The sequence below is a fragment of the Gambusia affinis genome, linkage group LG01, assembly GCF_019740435.1.
Source record: "Gambusia affinis linkage group LG01, SWU_Gaff_1.0, whole genome shotgun sequence".
In the NCBI taxonomy this organism is placed as follows: Eukaryota; Metazoa; Chordata; class Actinopteri; order Cyprinodontiformes; family Poeciliidae; genus Gambusia; species Gambusia affinis.
In genome coordinates this window covers 41100150-41119401 of record NC_057868.1, presented here as the reverse complement: position 1 = coordinate 41119401, position 19252 = coordinate 41100150, and the positions used below count along the sequence as shown (strand labels likewise).

Here is a 19252-nt window from a genome sequence, read left to right as displayed (position 1 = left end):
AATTATTATTATTATTATAATTGTTGTTATTGTTATCATTATTATCATGATCATTATTATTATTATTATCATTATTATTATTATTATCATTATTATTATTATTATTATTATTATTATTATCATTATTATTATTATCATTATTATTATTATTATCATTATTATTATTATCATTATTATTATTATTATCATTATTATTATTATTATTATTATATCTCTGACATTATTTAAAAATTTTTAGGAAATGAAAGAAAGAACAGATTTTAAAATAATTCTGTTAGTTTATAAATTTAATTTATAAGTTTACAGTTCAGCACCAAAATACATGAAAGATCTGGTTCCAGTTCCGGTTCCGGTTCTGGTTCTGGTTCCGGTTCTGGTTCCGGTCTGCATCAGAACCAGACCCAGACATGGAGAAGCAGCGTTCATCTGACCTCCGACTGAAAGCCGTCGTCTTTAGATTATCTGGGATTTAATCTGGATTAAAACTTTCCATTTAGTTGATTTATTTACACTGCTGTGTTTCTGAAATTTTCTGTACAAATAAATTTGACCCAAAGTGGAAAAATAAAGATACGCGATATATCGGCACTAATATCGGTATCGGCCGATATCGGTCACTTTTTATCCAGAATCGCTCCAGTAAATAAAACCAGGTTTAAACTAACAACCAATATCTGTTTCCATCCGTTTGTTTCTTTCCAAAGGTGTGAAAACATTGGAGAAAAGCCTATAATATCGGTAAATATCGGTTATCGGCCCAGATTTTCACATCGGTGCATCCCCAGAAAAACCAACATAAATGATCTGTTTTTACATTCTACTGAACGTTAGATGCTAAAACATATTTCTGCTCTTCTTAATAACCAATAAAAACAATTTTTATTTATGTGAATGTTTCCTGTGGTGGTTAGATGAAGGCCTCCGTACCATCACCCTAATCTTTGGCTGCAGCGCAGCTTTCAGGATGAATCTGATGCCTTCAGGAGGATTTCATAAGGACCAGAACCGAATCCGGTCAGCGGCCCGGTTAGGACGGGAACCTGCAGCGGTTCCTGCAGGTCCGATTGGACCAGAATCATGTTGAGTCATTCTGAGCTGAGCGGACCCACATGGAGGGAACGGTTCTGTTCATCACTCTGTTTGGGCTTTTTGCTGATTCTGTGGGTTCTGTAGAGGAAACGGGCTTTGACCCGTGGACAGGAACCGGTTCTGGACTGGAGCTTCAGTTCTTTTATCAGCAGCAGATTATTTACCAAAGGAACAAATTAAAATTCCCAGGAAACAGAAATGTTATTATATTAAAGTTTTTCAGACGTTTTTAGTGTTTTCATCCAGACTAAGTTTATTTTAACGTCATTTTAGTTGATTTTGTTTTGTTTCTTATTTGATCTTTTGTCGTATCTTTAGATCAACTCGTCTTATTTTCTCAGTTTTTGGTATCTTTTGTTTTTTCTTGGCTCATCTTTGGCGTGGTTTATATCAGCTTGTGTTTTTATCCTTTAGCTTGTTTTAGCATCTGTTAGCATGATGCTAACAGATGCACTGCATGAACCGGCCAGATCCCCCACAGGCAGAAATAAGACTGATGGATGGCGGCCATGTTGGTTTTTATTTTAGCATAAAGAAAACTAAAGAAACTTTTTCTCCTGGTGAAGTTCGCCAAGTTGTAAATATTGGAGGCGATCGACATGCAGCTGAAAGTGGATGAACTTGATCCTGGGAACTAATTTGGCTCTGAGACTCTGAGGAGGATTTCATAAGATCTGCATCTTCTGGTCTCAGTTTGACGCCTCTGATGTAACATTCATGATGTCAGCGCGGCGATCGTCTCACCGGACAGCAGAAGAAGAGGAGGAGGAGGAGCAGGAGGAGGAGGCGCCTCCAGAGTTTTCTTTTCTCCTCAGGGTCCGGCCCGGTCCGATTCGGCCCGGTCTGATTTGGCCCGGTCCGATTCGGCCCGGCTCTCGGCTCCGGATAGGTTTGGTTCACGTGGTTGAGTTTGGAGGAAATGAGGAAACTGAACGGTTCTTCATTTCTCCGACCCTCTGGACTCCGGCTGATCGGACCGCTAAGGGCAGGTTCTGTCCAGATCCTGAGGAGAATTGAAAGTTGGATCTGAACCAAACACACACACACACACACACCGTTGCTTCATGGCCGTGGAATGAGGCGCGGTGATTATTGATCCGCTGGGTATCGATCGGAGTTGAGCCTCTGCAGACGTTCAGGTTCTGACTTCGGTCCAACGTGAAATAAAAACAGAAGCAGCTGCAGGAAGGAGTGTGATGATGATGATGATGATGATGAAGGCTGCCGTCCTTTGACCTTTTGACCCCGTGTTTGATTGCCTCTGTTGCATCAGAGGTCATGACCTCCGATGGATTTAAACTTTATTTAACCTTCGTTTTGTTTGGAGCAAACTGAGCCGACAGGACGTTTCATCAAAGTCTGATTCATTCTGATTTCATTTTCTGTTTAGTTATTGTTAAATCAGTTTTATTCTGTGTTTGATTGTCATGTGGAGTCAAACCACCAGCCTGTTGAGCTGAAGCGACGCAGCGCCGGATTACAGCCTGGATTATTTAGAACTCGCCGTTTCTCACCGTTCATATTTACTCTGACTTCATTGAAGACTTGAAGGAGAAACTTCTGCATGAGGGAGAAGTTCAGCTAAGAAATCTGATAAATTCCCTGAAAATACGTTGATAAACGTTTTCATGAGCTTCTATTTAAAGAATCAGATATTTAATCATCAGGTTTGTCTCATTTCTGACTCTTCTTAAGCTCTGCTAGTTTTGTTGTTTCTCAAAATCAAAGAAATCCACAGACAGGAAATGATGTTTGCTGGTTAGCAGACAGGAAATGATGTTTGCTGGTTAGCAGACAGGAAATGATGCGCGCGCTCAGGACCTGTTGCAGAAACCTGCTGCATGCTCAGGTTTTTTTCCTCGCCTGCAGATCATGTTGCAGAAGTTTGTCCTTCCAGGTCCAACAGTGCAGAACTGCCTCCTGCAGCTAGCCGTTAGCTGCTAGCAGCTAGCCATTGGTCTGCATGTGTTTCAGGTCTCAACCTGGTCCAGACTCAATCTTTTGTTTCTTATCCTCCAGCAAATTTTGTGACTGACTTGCTTCTCATCTGGACTGCAGTAACCGCTGCAGCCTTGAGGGGGCGCCAGCATGCGAACTGTGGCTGCAGTGTTTCTGTTTCCTCTGATTTCTCACCAGCGGCCCTTAAATCGGCTCATAAATCTCTGCCGCCTTAATTGTCCTTCCCACTCAGCTTCATTTGGCCGAAGGTCGGTTTGCCGGCGTTGGGTTTATCTCTAAACTCCTCTGATTGGACCTCGCTCTGCGCCTCCGCTCGCTTTAGGAACCTCCCCTCCGTCTGACTGAGGCAGAATTGATGAAATTGGTAATCGTTATAGACTGCTGCTTGAACCGGCCGACCTTCAGAGGAGGAAAAATGCTGAGGTTCAGTTTTTTAAAGGGAGTAAATTCTTCATGAAGTGGTTTGTAAACCCAGTTAGAGTCCAGATCTATAGTTTGACGCCAGGTTTCCACATGTTGAATGAGACTCAGCCTGGTTGGTTCTGATGGTTCTGTCTGAACTGTGTGTTAGCATTCACTGGTTTCATCCTTAGCTACATTAACCGCTAGCTACCTGCGTGAATTCACACTCGGGACGCAGTTGTTGATTGGTTCTGAGTTGGTGGGGTTAGCCATGTTGGTGAGTTGCTAGCATTTTAACGGCTAACAGGATGTTGAACCGTCCATCGGTATTTATGAAGCTTCTTAAAAGCCTCCCAAACATCAGAGTTCAAACCGTCAAAGTGAAGCTCATCGTTCTCTGGGAGTAAAGCTCCACCGGAAACAAATCCTGGAAAACTCCACCAAAGTGGGCGGAGCAGCAGACGCTGAGGGGCGGGGCTAAGTGTGGGGACGTTGGCGTGGGTTTGGTCAGGGGGAGGGAAAGCGTAGCTGCTAGCTTAGTGACTTTTTATGCTATATTTATGGACTTTTCAGATCGTCAGATCTGGACTTCATTGTTGACACGATGAATGAACAAAATGAACTAAATGAACAAAATGAACTGAATGAACAAAATGAATTGAATGAACTAAATGAACTGAATGAACTAAATGAACTGAATGAACTAGTTCTCACTGAACCCTGAGAACTGAGGTGAAACAAGCTAAAACTTCGAGGTGCAGGTAAAAAGTTAAAGTGATGTTGGTCTGTAAGTTATGAAGAAATTTGTTAAATGCTGCAAAATATGATTAATGTAAAAGTGAAACCGAACAGTAATTTGCTTGAGGAACAGTTTGTTTGGACGCCAGTGAGATTTCTAGCTGTGAACGTTGGTTGACATCAACAGTAGTTTTAAGATAAATACATGGAGTGTGAATGGAGCTCAGCGCTGCAGTCCAGAATCTGGAAGAGAAACTGATCTAAAGCTCAGAAAGACGAGAATGAAATATATTTTAAATAATATAAATAATGCAATAAAAACCCAGAATGACTTCTGAAGGAGTTTTACTGCAGCGTTGTAACAAGACAACAGCGAGAAGGAAAATCCGAACTTTGTGCTTTGCTTCGTTTGTGGCTGAGATGAAATCTTGTGCGTGTCGGTGGAAACGTTGTACTGAAATCACTGAATGTGTTTGAGGAACATCTCTTCTGTTTCACGGCTCTGATCTCGGAGCGTTGGGTGATGAAGAGCAGCGGCTGCATCATCTTCTCACGATGCCTCAGCAGCCGTCAACCCACACAGCGACGGCAGCGAGTTAAACTCTGCAGCGGCGTCTCTGGGAGAGCTGCAGATCAGGTCGCTGTGTTCCTGAGGATCCATTAGCCGGAGGAGAGTGATCCACTCTGACACAACGAGGTGAAGAGGAGCAGCAGGAGGCAGGAAAATGAGCGTCAGATGAAGGTCACGGACGATTTCTGTGACTCCGGGGGGGGAAAGCTGTTGGTGGTCATACAGACAGACAGACAGCATCCCAAAATAATCCCCTGTGAAGCTGTGTTAGCTTCTTCATCTCTCCGAGGAACGGCCCCATAAACTGAAGGGTAAATATCACCACGAGCTGTTAGACCCAAATAAATGATCGTCTCTGAGGAATTTAACAACTAGACCAGAGAAAGCACCAGCCTGAGCATTACACACCTTCATCAGACCCGGTAAGATTCCCCAACATCATACTCACTGTGTGCAACATTTTACCTCAAACTCTGATGCCAAACATCAGTTATACACCAACCTTAACTTTATTCCTCCACCCTGACTCCATACTCCTTCATGGGACTTCTCTATGCCACAAATCTGTTCCACATTAGATCATCATACCCAGCATTGTTCCTACCGATGGACCCAACATCCTACCCAACGTTTTTCTCCAATGTCATACGCAACATCAGACCTAAACAACATGAGGTACAACGTCTTTCCCAACGTTGTACCTCACAATGGACCCAATACTAAACCCATTGTCTTTCACAAACATCATACCTAACAAAGTACTCCATCGTACCCAACATCATACCTGAACAACGTTCTGCGACATTGTACCCAGGATGTAGACCGTACCCAGGATGTAGACCGTACCCAGGATGTAGACCGTACCCAGGATGTAGCCCGTACCCAGGATGTAGATCGTACCCAGGATGTAGACCGTACCCAGGATGTAGACCGTACCCAGGATGTAGATCGTACCCAGGATGTAGCCCGTACCCAGGATGTAGACCGTACCCAGGATGTAGACCGTACCCAGGATTTAGATCGTACCCAGGATGTAGCCCGTACCCAGGATGTAGATCCTGAGTTTTTATTCTTTAGCAGTTCCTCTATTTAAAGTATTACCAGAATAGTTTCCTGTTAATTTATCTCCTTAAGAAACGTTTCTGCTTTGTTTAAAAAGCCCTGCTTGATGAATAACCGGCCAAAATTTATTTTTGACCAATCATTTTGCTGCTCCAGACGCCAATCAGCGTTTGGACAAAGAAAGTGGCTAAAATATTCAAATGAGTCTGGATTAAATGTTTCAGACGGAGCTTCAGCCTGAAGCAGAAACGGATGAATCTTCATCTGGAGAGAAGAGACAGAATGAAGCTTTAGAGAGGAGAGGAACAGAGTCTGACCTCTTCCTCCTCCTCCTCTTCCTCCCACATCACCCTCGGTGACCTGCTGGCGCCTCCTGGTGTGTCTGGAGGCGTCGGTGCAGAATCCGTCGATACGAAGCAGAAACTGGAGATGGACCCGGGCGGTTCTGATCTCAGTCCTTCAGCGGTCCGACTGATGCTTCCTGTCGGTCGCCCACGCGCCGCCATGATCCTGCTGCCGTTTCTCCCTTTTACTTTGTTTCTTACTTTGTTGAAAATTTAACTTTGAAACAAAGTTTTCCAAGCAAACTCTGGGCGACTGAAGCTCATTTGTTCTTTCCTGACCTTTAGTCTGCTGAGGAAAACCAGTGAAACCTCCATGGAAACCACTGGTTGGAATGGGAACACTTTGTCTTCTAGTAGCAACTTTCTCTGAATGTTTCCTTATTTTTCCATCAGCAGCAGAAATTTCTTCATTTCTGCAGCAGAATGGAGAGAAAAGACAGAATGAATCCTGAAAATCAAACAAACACTGTAAAACTGCAGAAAATAATTAAAATGTATATTAATCTGAGTTATTTTCAATCTTCATATAAAGATCATTTGTTGAGTTAAATTATATATAATATCATTTATGTAACATTTAAAACAGGAAACAGAACTGCTGATGACTTCCAACTCAGAACTGGAAAACTTTCATCATTTCTGGACAAAGAAGAAAATAATAACAGATGTTTAAAATAAATAAAATGTGATTTTGTTAACAGAGATCCATCAGATTTCATAGATTTCCAGTTTATAGAATATTTTCTTTACAACAAATTTCTGTGTTTTTCTTTGACCCGATGTTTCCGTCTCGGGTCAGAACCGGTTAGTCGACCTGCAGCTGGTTTCTCTGTGTTGTTTTAACACTAAATATATTTTTATTCTCATTAATTGGTTGTTTATTAGGAACTTGAGCTCTAATAATCAGCTTTAGAAACATTCCCGACCTTTTCAGAACCGGGTCCGTCTGGAGGTCGGGTCCAGGTGAGAACCTCCACGGCCCGGCCTCGTTATCCAGCTGCCCCCCTCCGGCCCCCGCCCCCCCGTTTGGACCACCATCCCGGCTAATTGGAGGCGCTGCATCGCCTCTCCCCGGAGCCTTTTGCTCTTTCTGTTTCTTTTCCACAAACCCAGTGGGAACTGGCAGCTCTGAGCGAATCGGGAGCCGAGGCAGAAAGTCATTACTTCAGTCCGCCGGTGTGTGTGTGTGTGTGTGTGTGTGTGTGTGTGTGTGTGTGTGTGTGTGTGTGTGTGTGTGTGTGTGTGTGTGTAATCCCAGCATCAGTATGCTGCTCAGGCTTCACAGCAGAAGGAGGAAATTGAAGAGAGAGAGAAAGAGAGGAGGGCGAGTCCAGCATGAAGTTCTTTTGATTACAGATGGTAAATGTGCCTCCATCGTTTTCTCACTCTGGGGATTCAGGAGACGTGAGACGAATTACTGGGTGTGAGAGAGAGAGAGGGTGTGTGTGTGTGTGTGTGTTCTGTTTGGGTTTTATTAGAAGCAAAGCCGGGTCACACGGGTCGACACAACACTGAACCACCTGAAGCTTCATTAGATTCTGTCATCCGAGATCCGAGTCGGGCAGATCTTCATCACCACCTGAGCTCCTCTTCATCACCACCTGTGCTCCTCTTCATCACCACCTGTGCTCCTCTTCATCACCACCCAATAATGAGGACGGATTCAATGTGGATAAAATCATGTTTTGATTAAAACTTCTGATCTCAGACATTTTGAAACTTTATTGAGTTTTTGTTCTTTTATAAATTTTTCTTTCCTCCTCCTGGAAATTTGTAAAAGAACATAAACTCTGGACGCTCGACACCGGTCCAGAGCGGACCGGTACCAATTGGTTCCGCGGACCGGTACCAGGCCAAGAAATAATTAAATATGTCCGTTCTATGTGTTGAGTCTGGAGGAGTTTTTATTTTTTTCTCTGAAGAGTTCGTAGCGGTTCGTATTTTTTATGACAGTATGAGACAGGAAGGAGGGCGAGGAGAAGACATGCAGCAAAGGTCGTCGGGACCGGGATTCGAACCCGCGGCGAGGACTGAGGCCTCCAAACGTGGGGCGTGCTAACCCCCTGCGCCACCACAGCACGCCCCGTGAGGGAGGAGCTTTTATTGTGAAAATCCTAAAGCGGATGCTGTCGGTTACGTCTTGCGCACCAACATGCAGCAGAATGTGTAAGAAATCACAACGCGCCCCCACAGGCCAGGAGGGGAACAGGCTGGTTTGACTCAGAACCACAACAGCTGGAGGTGGAGCAGATGATGGAGTTCTGGTTCCAGTAGAACCGGGTCGACCGACCGGACCGTCAGGAGGGAACAGTCAGTTTCCTGACGAGCTGCCCTGCTCTGTGTGGGGTCCTACCCTCCTCTGGTTCTGAACCCCGGGCCTCACCTGGTTCTTGAGCTAGCTGTGTTTAGTTAGCAGCAGGTTGGAGGTCAAAGGTCAGTTTGTGTTGTTGGTTCTGATTTCAGCATGCTGCAGGAACAAACTTTGACCTGTTTCCAGTCGAGGCGTAACGCTGAGCTGCTGATGCCACACCGCTCTGCTGGGACTTCCTGCTCTGTGTTTACGCCCCTCCCACTGCTCTCTGGCAGCCAATCAGGCGGAGGCACAGGTGTTGGTCTGCAAGAGACGGTTCCCTGCTGTCAGGACTCAAATTGGACCGGATCTGCATTAAGAGCAGAAACATCCAGCCACAAAGACGGACCTGAACTGACCCAGTAACAGCGGAGCTTCCTGATTGGCTGCTTGTTTTAAAGGGACGGCATCAAGTAAATCAACTCTTTTCATCTTTTCTTCATGTCTTTTCAAAAACATTCCTGCAGTGTTTCTCTGATTCTTTCATGTTTGAGAATCCTCTAATCTCCATGGCAACCATTTTAGTGTAAACGTCTGGGTGGACCTAGCCCTGCCCACTCTGCTCCTTCAGACTAGCCAGCAGCAGTTAGCAAACAGCTGGTGAGCTCGTTAAAGGAGCCGCTTCTCAGAGCAGCGCTGGTAAAAATATTAAAGGGTTAATAGAGGAGCCATGTTGGATGACTTCCTGGAGGCGGAGCTTCAGAGAGAGCAGGAGTTCTTAAAGAGACAGAGGCCCAATTTCAAGATGTTAATTACAAAGTAAATTCACCCGAAGGCGGAGCTAGGTCCACCCTGGTTTTTTGTACAACTCAATGGTTGCCATGGAGATTAAAGGATTTCTCAAACATGAAAGAATCAAAGCAACACTGATGGTTCTGGTGGAGGTTCTGATGGTTCTGGTGGAGGTTCTGGTGGTTCTGATGTTTCTGTTGGAGGTTCTGATGGTTCTGTTGGAGGTTCTGATGGTTCTGGTGGAGGTTCTGATGGTTCTGGTGGAGGTTCTGGTGGTTCTGATGTTTCTGTTGGAGGTTCTGATGGTTCTGGTGGAGGTTCTGCTGTGAGTTGCTGCAGCTCTGGATCTGCAGTCTCTATGTTAGCGTTAGCGTTAGCTGTGCTGCCTGAGCGCAGTGTGAAGGTCCCAGAGGTCCCAGCTGAGCTGCTGCTCTCCATCAGGTTATTTCTGTGTGAGTGGGAAGGATGACGCTGCGCCGCAGGCGGCGGAGGAACCGGCGGCCGCTGCTCCGTTTGCTCTCACCGAGGGAAGAGCCTCATCTCTCCTCTTGTATTTATAATCCTTTTGGATCCGTTATTTCGTTCTCCTGAAACTGATCCAGTTGTTTCTGAAAGTATTTTTATAAATTCACAGCGAATGTCGTCTGGACTGATTTTATAATCCATGGAGTTACAGTTCTGGGTTTTCCATTATAGTTTAGTTTTATCTCACTTTGTGTGAAATAAAACTAAACTATAATAATTTGACAAACTATTTTAATTCAGTTAGTTTTAGTTTTTAGTGTTTGCTTCTTTTTATTAGTTATCAGCTAATATTGTTTAGCTTCTGGTTACTTTTTATTATCTATAGAAGTAGTTTTTGTAGTTTATGCATTTTTTTGATCATGGATTTAATTTAAAAATGAATCTGTGCAAATCCAATATAAATGTCACCATTTGATGCTCTGCATCAGATTATAGCAGAACATCTGCAGGAATCAGAACAGTTACAGTATTGATAATATTTAGATAATCACTGATCGATTAATAAATACCCAAAGATTATATTTTTAAAAAATGTTTTAATTATTAACAAACTGACTGGATTTTTCTCCAAACTTTGTAAACTATCATTACAAACAGTTAATTACCAACATAAAACCGATCATGTTAAAAAAATCTATTTCACCTCAAATCAATAGATTGATAAACACAAAACAAAGGATATTATGTTCAATTTCAGTTTTAATTTTAAAAAATCGTGATAAAGTTCCAGTTAGTTTGTTTTAGTGGAAAAGTTCTCAGTTTTTCCTGTTTAGCTGCTTTTCCAGATCCTCCCTCCTCCATCCGTCCTGCTGCCGGTCGGTAGGAGCAGCATCAGCCTGAGGGAAGCAGCAGCACTGCAGCAGCTGCTGCAGCAGTGCTGCTGGTGGAGGACGGAGAGACGCAGCTCAGAGTCTAACTGATGACCTCTGCTGCTGCTGCAGCCTGCGGCTGTTTGTAAGAAGGAAGATAAATAAATATAGAAGACAAATGTCCCGTCTTCTGTGGAGGACAAACTAAATCTTCCCTGAGGCTCTGCTCTTCCTCCTCCTCCTCTTCCTCCTGCTGCTCAGAGGAAGAGCAGCAGATAAAACCTGGGAATCACTGTTGGCTGCAGAAACCGTTTCACAAGAAAAGCCTTCAGATCCATCGGATTGTTTCCCTTTGAAAACAAAGAAATCTGCCACAAATCCTCTGAACGAACAGATCTGGAGTCCAGCAGTAATCCGATTACTTCCTCCTGCAGGATGATCCAAACGGCAACATGGTGGAAAACGAACCTGAAATAAAACCAAAACACAAGAACAGAAATAATCTGTTGAGATTCAGCAGCATCAGAGAACCAGAGCAGAGAAAACAAGTTTTACAGTGGAGGCAGAAAACAGCATCAAAATAACCAACCAGGTTATTGATTTGATCATCAATCAAATAAAAATTGGTTATTTATGATCACATAAAGAACTCACCCAACCCAGAGGTTTAATTCATATTTCATTTCCTTTTGGAATTAATACATTAAAATGTGAATCTGCTTTTAAAGCAGAGATGTGAATAATTCCCGAGTTTAGTTCTGGAGGAAGGACCTGCGCTAACGCTGCTCTGAGCTCCCATGATGCATCAGTCTGACCCTGATGACCTCAGCAGCCGTTTTTGATCGATGTAAAGAGAAGTGCGGCCTGCAGGGGGCGCTAATGCTGCTCTGTTTCTGTTTTCAGATCTGACCTCAGCTGCGATTCATCTGGATCTGAGCAGGTAACACACCTGAACACTAAACCGGTACCGGTACCACAAGCACCCAGAACCAGAACCAGACTTGAAGGTTTTTATTTGAAGAACTGGAGCTGTGCTGTTGGCGTCTCACCTGAACCAGTTTGGGTCGAGCTCAGAACCTGCTGCATTTTTCTTCATGTATTCATTTATATTTATTGATTTAAAATGAAAAAAGAGAAAATATAAAGAGAGGAAGTGGAACTGCTGCGTAAACAGTCATTTCAAAATAAGAGCATCCATATAAACGTCTGGCTAATTTTGAACAGTCAATAACTAAAATTTTAATACAGTTGAATTTTATTTAATAGCCAAATTAGTTAGCTACACATGTGCTACCGATTTCTGTGCCATACAAAGAAACCTGGAATGGAGTAGTGGAACGGAGTGGCAGTGGAATCACAATGCACTGTAAGCTCTGTAATGTGTTTTGAGACAGTTGACCAAAATCCCGGACGATTTTTAAATTCCCCCCGGACATTTTTTCAGGTCTGAAAAGTAGGACATGTCCGGGAAAAAGAGGACGTCTGGTCACCCTAGCTAAAGCGCTATAGTGCTAAGCTAACATTTAGCTTACCGGATTAGCAGGAGTGTGTTTAGTGGATGAAAAAAAAAGAAAAACTCAGTCATGATGTAGAAACCAGCAGAGCGCCCCCTGCTGCTGCTGTGAGAGTCCTGTTGGAGCTAGCGGCTAGCGGTTAGCTGTTAGCACTCAGCAGGAGGTCCAGTTGGAGGGTGGCTGGGTCCGGCTGGCCGGGTTGTGGGTAATCGGGTCAGTTTGCTTCCTTCAGCGCCGGCTGTTAGAGGACTGATGGTTCTGGAGGGTTTAACTCAGCTGCTGTTCTCACACACACACACACACACACACACACACACACACACACACGGTCCGCTGTGACTGGATCTGGTTTCTCAGGCACCTCAGTGGCTCAAACTGGAAGCCTCTTCCTCCTCTTCCTCCTCCTCTTCTTCAAACAATGTATCTTCATGCTGCTGACTCGGCGCTGAATGTTTCACATCAGAACCTCAGACGGATCCAGACGCTGGAATATTAGCCAGAGCTGATCAGGTTGAAGCTAGGAGGCTAAGTTTAGCCGTAGCGTAGCAGCAGCGCTCAGACAGCATGGAACGTTTTTCTACGTTTTCTGTTGATATTTGATAATAATTTGTGTAAATATTGGAGAACGAAGCGTCTGGGCCTGAAGAGACCTGAGGTCAGGTGATTGGGTCGTCACATGTGATGATGTCACACTGAGGAAACGGCGGCAGCAGCAGAGCTGACTTCACTCTAATCAATGACATCATCATTTATTCCAGGAAGCCAGTCTGCTTCATTCAGTTCACACTGACTGGAATATTTTGCGTAAAATAATTATTTATTGCCAAAAGATGATTTACAGAAAAAAACACTTAGTTATTTTGGGCAGGTGATGGTTCTGGTTCTGGTTCTGCTGAGGTTCTGGAGGCCCAGCCGGTTGACAGCGAGCTGCAGGTCGTCTTCTTTGTTGGTTCTGTTCGACATTTTCTGGGTTTTATGGGACCAGATGGAGGAAGGTCAGAGTGGAGGGTTTAGTGCAGAACGCTGCAGCAACAAGGCAGGATGAAAAACAACAACAACAACAATAATAATAATAATATTAATAATAATAACTATAATAACATTAAAAATAACATTAATAACAATAATCATCACAAATGTTCCAGTTATTATGAATCAAAATCTAAGCAGCTGGTTTCAGTCTGGATTTATAGGAACTCACTGTTTCGGATGTTTTTCAGTTTTCTGGAAGTTAGTTCCAGATCTATGGTGAATAGAAGCTGAATGCTGCTTCTCCATTTTGGACCTGGTTCTGGATGCAGAGCAGAACCAGAACCAGCAGGCTGATCCAGCAGGTCTTTAGGTGACAGAAGGCCGACTTTATAACAGTCTTTATGTGACTCTGAAGGGTCAGGTCAGAGTTCAGCCTGGTTTCTAGATTCTAGCTGTATTACCTGAATCTATGTCTGTAGATCTACAGCGTTCCTCTCTGGGTCCAAACATCATAACTTCAGTTGGTTCTGATTGTCTGGAAAACGTCTGATACCAACAGAGTTCTGTCGTATTCACATCTCACTGTGGCACGCAGTGATTAGCATAATGCATGGTTACCGTGACAACAGCAGTTAGAACAGACACGTTGCCTCAGTGTCTCCAACAACAAGACGAATAAAACCTCATGAAGATGTTTAATAAACACAAACATGTTTCAAACCAACCAACAGAAGTCTCCTAAATAAACCAATAACAATATTGATCACAATAGATCAATATCAATAGATAATACATCTGGTAGAATATTCACAGAACTGCACAGCATTCTGGGAAATGTAGGCAGAGGAAAGGCGGCAGCCGCTCACCGCTAAGCTAAGCTAAGCTAGCTGGGTGGAATCAACTAACGCTCATTCTTTGGTTGCCTAGCAACAGCCTGGTCGGTAACTTGCTAAGTTTCAGGTTTCACTTGAAAATAAGAAAACATGATGGAGTAAAACCTGGAAAAACTAAAAAACTGATGAATAATTATCAACATCAGATAATATGAAATGTTTATGACGAGTTTTTATGGTCCGGCCAAAACTAACGACTCCGACTGCAAAATGTTTTATGATTTTAATACTTTATTTTCTAAAACTTTTATAGGTCGCTAAAACTAAAAGTAACAAAACTGATTCAAAAGTGACTGAATTCGACAAGCTAAACGTCACAATGACGTCAAACTGAACTATAATGAAAACCCAGATCTGTTAAGGCCCTGCTCCGCCCCCCAGACTCTGCCCCCCCAGGCTCCTCCCCTTCGTGACCTTTGACCCCAGGACCCTCTCTGAAGCTCCTGACTCTCTGCTCTGACCAGTCCAGCAGGCTTCCCCCTCGTTTCCATGGCGATCTGCCTGCTGTGACTCCGGTGGTCTCAGTGGACCAGCAGTCCCCGCCGCCGCTCTCCCCTCCCCCACCTGTTGCCGTGGCGATGCTCCTGCTGTCTGATGGTGCAGATTTTTACTTTCACTTTCACTTCCTGTGCTGCGGCTCTGCTGCTGCTTCTGGGTTTCACCAGCTGCTCCGCTCATCCAGAACCTCCCTACACACAGGCAGTCCGGTTCTGGTTCTGGTTCTGGTTCTGGTTCTGGTTCTGGTGATCCAGAACATCAAACTGGGCTCTGCTACTCCAGCAGGTTTCTCTCTGGACCTCAGCTTCTGTTTCCTGTTTCATTCTGCCTGTGAATGAATTCACAATGTAGATTTCTGGGTTCTGACCGGGTCCAGTCAGAGAACCGGCTGACCGGACCGGGCCAAACCGCAGCAGGAAGCAGCGAGCAGCTTGACGACAGAGGGGCTTTTTCAGCGGCTGGAAGCAGGAAACAGGAAACAGGAAGTGTTCTGGATTTACATAAAAACGGGTCAAACGGACCAGAACCGACCCGGATGGTTCTGGATCGGCACTGCTGTCACAGAACCGGTCCACGGGTTTACACCATGAAAACTTTCATCAGGTTATAATAAAACAGTAAATCAGTTCATCAGAGACGATTAAAATGAAAACAACAATAATAATAATAATAATAATAATTATTATTATTATTATTAGTAACACTAATAAGTCCTGGAACACGTCCAACTTTAAAATGTTTGATTTTTCTGTTCATCCTGATTTCATCTGGATTTCAAAACAAAGTTTGATCAAAATATTTATTAAAGCTGAAAACTTTAAACTGTTGCATAAAGAAATAAGTTATTAGTGGACAGTCAGTCGTCACTTTTCCTCCTTTTTGCCACAAGAAAATGTGATTCTTCTCATTTCTGTTTATTTTTGTTTTGTGAGGAGTTTTTAAATTTCCAACCTTCAGAAACTCGAAACGTTTCGTCCCTTCAGAAAAACTCAATTGTGATTTTATTGAAACAAATAACAACTTGGATTTATTTCTGGAGAGAAATCCAGAATGAAAAGTTCTTCAATAAAATCAAGGCGTCCAAATTGTTCTGGTGAAAAAATAGAGAAAATGAATTTTGAACAGGAAGTGGTCGTTCTGTCTTCAGAATCACTTCCTGTATTTAGTGAAGCTTCATAAATGAATTTTGCTTCATGAGTCAAAGTTTCGTCTTGGTGGTTTCTGTCGTGCGTACCGTCTCCATGGCAACGTCAGAACGTGACAGGTCGTCACAGTCGGTGGATTTTTTACAGATTTTTAAACAGAATAAATAAGAACCGGGTTTCCTTAATGCCTCTTTGTGCTGCAGCAGAGCGACACGTAAAACCAGTTCATGTGTTTTTGTTTGAGGACAAATTATGGAAAATCATTCAGGTTATCAGATTCATTAAAACCAAAACAGATTATTAAAAAATTTTAAAACCAAACAGTTTTGTGACTGCAGGACATTAAATAAATACAATATTTATACAGATTGTCTCCATGTCACATCATCTGAAAGAATAAAGAAAAACTCCCCACAAAAAACAACCAATCAGAGTCAGGAGGCGGGGCTTAGTGCTGTCAATCATTCTCATGTACTCACTGCTAAATGTGCTAATGGCTGAGAAACGGCTTACCGCCTTCATCAGTGGCTATGCTAACTAGCTTTAGCATTCATGGCAGGCTATGTTAGCTGCAGTGTAGCAGAGAGCAATGGGGGAGAGTGATTGACAGCGCTAAGCCCCGCCTCTTGGCTCTGATTGGTTGTTTCTCACTGAGGAGATCAAAGTTTTCACAGATTATCAAAACATGGTGAAAGTTTCAACTAAAACTGATTTTCCATGTAGTTACATACTGCAGCTTTAAAGAACCGCGGATCAGAACCGGCAGCCAGAACTTCCCGACTCCTGGGTCTCTGCATCATATTTAACAAAAACAGAATCAGAAATGAAATGTTTCAGGTTTCAGTTTGAATCCCGTCCAGCTGCAGACGGGCGAGCTGCAGGAGAGAGAGAGAGAGAAACGGAGAAATGAAGCGATACAGAGACAATGGAGAGAGAGAGATAAAGAGAGAGAGAGGGAGGAGCGGTAGAAGGAGGCGGTGGTTTTAACGGTGTGGTTGTCGAGGCGGTTACCACGGGGATCATTGCCATGACCGCCACCACGGCAACCGCTAACGAGCTGTGAGGGAGGGGAGGCTCAGGTTGCCGGTTTGGTGCCGAGGGGCCCAGGAGCCAGGCAGCAGGAGAGACGATGAGGAGGAAAAGGAGAAGCTGAGAGAGATTTGAGTTTGAAACGTCAGCTGAGAGGAAGCGAGGAGAGGAAGAGGAAAGCAGAAGTGGCCGGCTCTGAGGAAGACGGTTCTGCAGAGTTTCTCCTGCCGGGTTTGGACCTTCATGCTTCAGTGAGTCCGTCTGGTTCCCCCCGGGTCCGGAGATTTGTTCAGGTTTCAGAGAGGACGGATGAGCAGCTGAAGGTTTGTGTTTCTGACTTTGATCAGTTTTAGATTTATTCTGAGAAAAGCTTCACTTCCTCCTGATTCAGGCTCAGAAACTGGACCTGGGTCCGGTTCTGGTCCGGTTCTGGTCCAGCAGTCAGACGTTCGGTGCTGAATGTTTCCCTGATTTATTCATATCAATTTACTGAAATCAGCAGAGAACCGTCGAGTTGATTTCAGCAGCTGGTTTTCATTCTGGTCAGATGGAAATATTTAAATGTTATTTTAAACGTTTCATTTCTGCATTTTAGGTGATAAAACTTTATATAATAAAACTAAATGATAATATACTGAAGCTGGTTTGGAGATCAGAACATTTTCTGCTCCGGTTTCTGCTGCAGTCAAACATTTAAAACTATAAAAACTAAAATGTGTTTTATTATTATTGCAGTAAATCCCATTAAACTGCTCCAGCTCCAGATCGGCCGTTTCTGACCCGGTGGTTCTGTTGGGTCTCTGGATCTGACCCGCATAACGTCTGAGGTTCTGGAGGCGCCATGTTGGCTGTGGGCCGGGTCAGAATCCGGTCTAAATATTCAACCTACTTCTGGCTAAATGTAGACGCTAACCAAAAAGTTAGCATTAGCATCTTGCTAATGCTAATGCACTATACCAACATAACATTGATACGCACCATTAGTGGTGGACACCGCTAATTAACGTTAGCTGTGCTAAAGCATTAATCATAAAAATTAGTAATGCTAATGTGCTACACTGAAGTAGCACTTAGCTGAAGCTAATGCTAAATTTGTAAACTCAACCATACAGGTACCCAACATCAGTGGTGGGTAATGCTAATGTTAATCATAAATGTTAGCTCCGCTAACATAAAGCGCTAAACCAAAACGATAAATGAGAGCCTGAATATGAACGGCTAACCACTTAAAGAATGTGAAGAAATTAATATTCAAAAGTTCAACACAGATGTTGAACTTTAGTCAACTGAAGGTTTATGAAACAGTTAGCGCTTTTCAAATTATCTGGAAAAATTTATTTAGAGGAAGCTAAGTGTGCTAAGCACTTTCTAAGTTAGCTAAAGTGCTAAACCAAAACTTGCTGTGTGACAACTGATCCTTAAATGGATCTTTAACCTCCTGAATTTCCTGAAATAAATTAGCTAAATTACCTCCTGACATGAAACTCCCTCATCGCCGTTCTGTGGCGGCTCAGCCTGAACGCTGCTGCCGGTCGGTGGAGGTCGTGGGGGTCGTGGCGGCGGTCGGTTTATCAGAGTCTCTCTGAGGGACGCCATGTTCGCTGTCTTTAAGGAAACAACCAAACCAAACCCAACGCCTCGTTTGTCCTGAATCACAGCAGAAGAACAGTTTCCTGTTTCCACAAACCTCCAGTAATTTGACCAGATGCAGAACGGAGGTGAAATTTTCATGAGATGTTTCTGCTGTCAGTCGTCATCTGTAGGAAGAAACTGGAGAAATCCACCAGAAGTGGCTTCATTTCTTCGGCTTTATGTTTAATTTAAGGACGATTGTCACCATGAATCACTTCCTCGTTGTTCAACACGTCAGACATGTTGAACTCTGACGTCCAACATTTCCTGTCTTTTCCTGGGATGTTTTTCCTCCTGGGTTTCTCTTCCACGTATTAAAGGTTTGTGATGCTGGTCACATCTGGCCTGTTTTCTCCCCGTCAGTTTTCTCTGTTGAACATCTCAGAGTTTTAATCTGCAGTCAATGAATGGAAACTGACAGTGTTACAGTCTTTAGTCTAAAGGCTTTAAGTTTTATTCATTTCCAAACTATCTAATTTGCAAACTAAATATTTAGCTCCAAACTAAATATTTAGTTTTTTAAATGAAATATTTAATTAGCGAAATACGTTTTTAATTAGCAATCAAAATCTTTAGTTCAAAATATTTAATTAACAAATTATATATTTAACTAGCAAGCTAAATATCTAGGCTTTTAACCAAATGTTCAGTTTGTAACTTAATTAAAGTTACTAATTAGCAAGTAAAATATTTAACCCTATTTAAATATTTAACCAGTAAACTAAATATTTAATTAGCAAACAAAATATCTGGCTTTACGCTGACATTTACAAAAGGCCATTTTCTCCTATGATAAACTAAATAATCCAGATTCCAGCTGTAAATGTTTGGCTGTGTAAATTGTCAGAACCGTTTTCTGTAAGGACACGACGGTCCATCGCACAGATTGTGACCTAAATAGCAAACAGCTAAGCTAGCGAAGCATGCTAGCTTAGCTGCGCCTGGTTTAAGGCTGCTGATGATTCTTTACTGGTTAACTTCTTGTCAG

The 19252-nt window shown here is 43.1% G+C and overlaps 1 protein-coding gene and 1 long non-coding RNA gene across 13 annotated transcripts in view; one reads left to right on the top strand and one right to left on the bottom strand.

The window, feature by feature from the left end:
* The window catches only part of sulf2b (sulfatase 2b), a 64722-nt gene that overhangs the window by 26648 nt on the left and 18822 nt on the right, over positions 1 to 19252 (top strand). For 8 of the 12 annotated variants that reach the window (XM_044127547.1, XM_044127377.1, XM_044127083.1 and 5 more), the window contains one exon: positions 11485 to 11521. The exons of 1 other annotated variant lie outside the window; for it this stretch is intronic. The gene's annotated coding sequence lies outside the window, so the exon portion shown is untranslated. Of the gene's footprint in view, positions 1 to 8906; positions 8929 to 11484; positions 11522 to 16333; positions 16956 to 19252 lie in introns of those variants that run through there. 3 more of the 12 variants (XM_044127155.1, XM_044127461.1, XM_044126778.1) reach the window with 3 other exon arrangements.
* Positions 10454 to 18802, bottom strand: LOC122838952. Its single transcript, XR_006371972.1, has 3 exons — positions 18103 to 18802; positions 12947 to 13061; positions 10454 to 11049 (listed from the first exon to the last, which is right to left on the bottom strand). It is a non-coding gene; the product is annotated as an uncharacterized LOC122838952 (long non-coding RNA).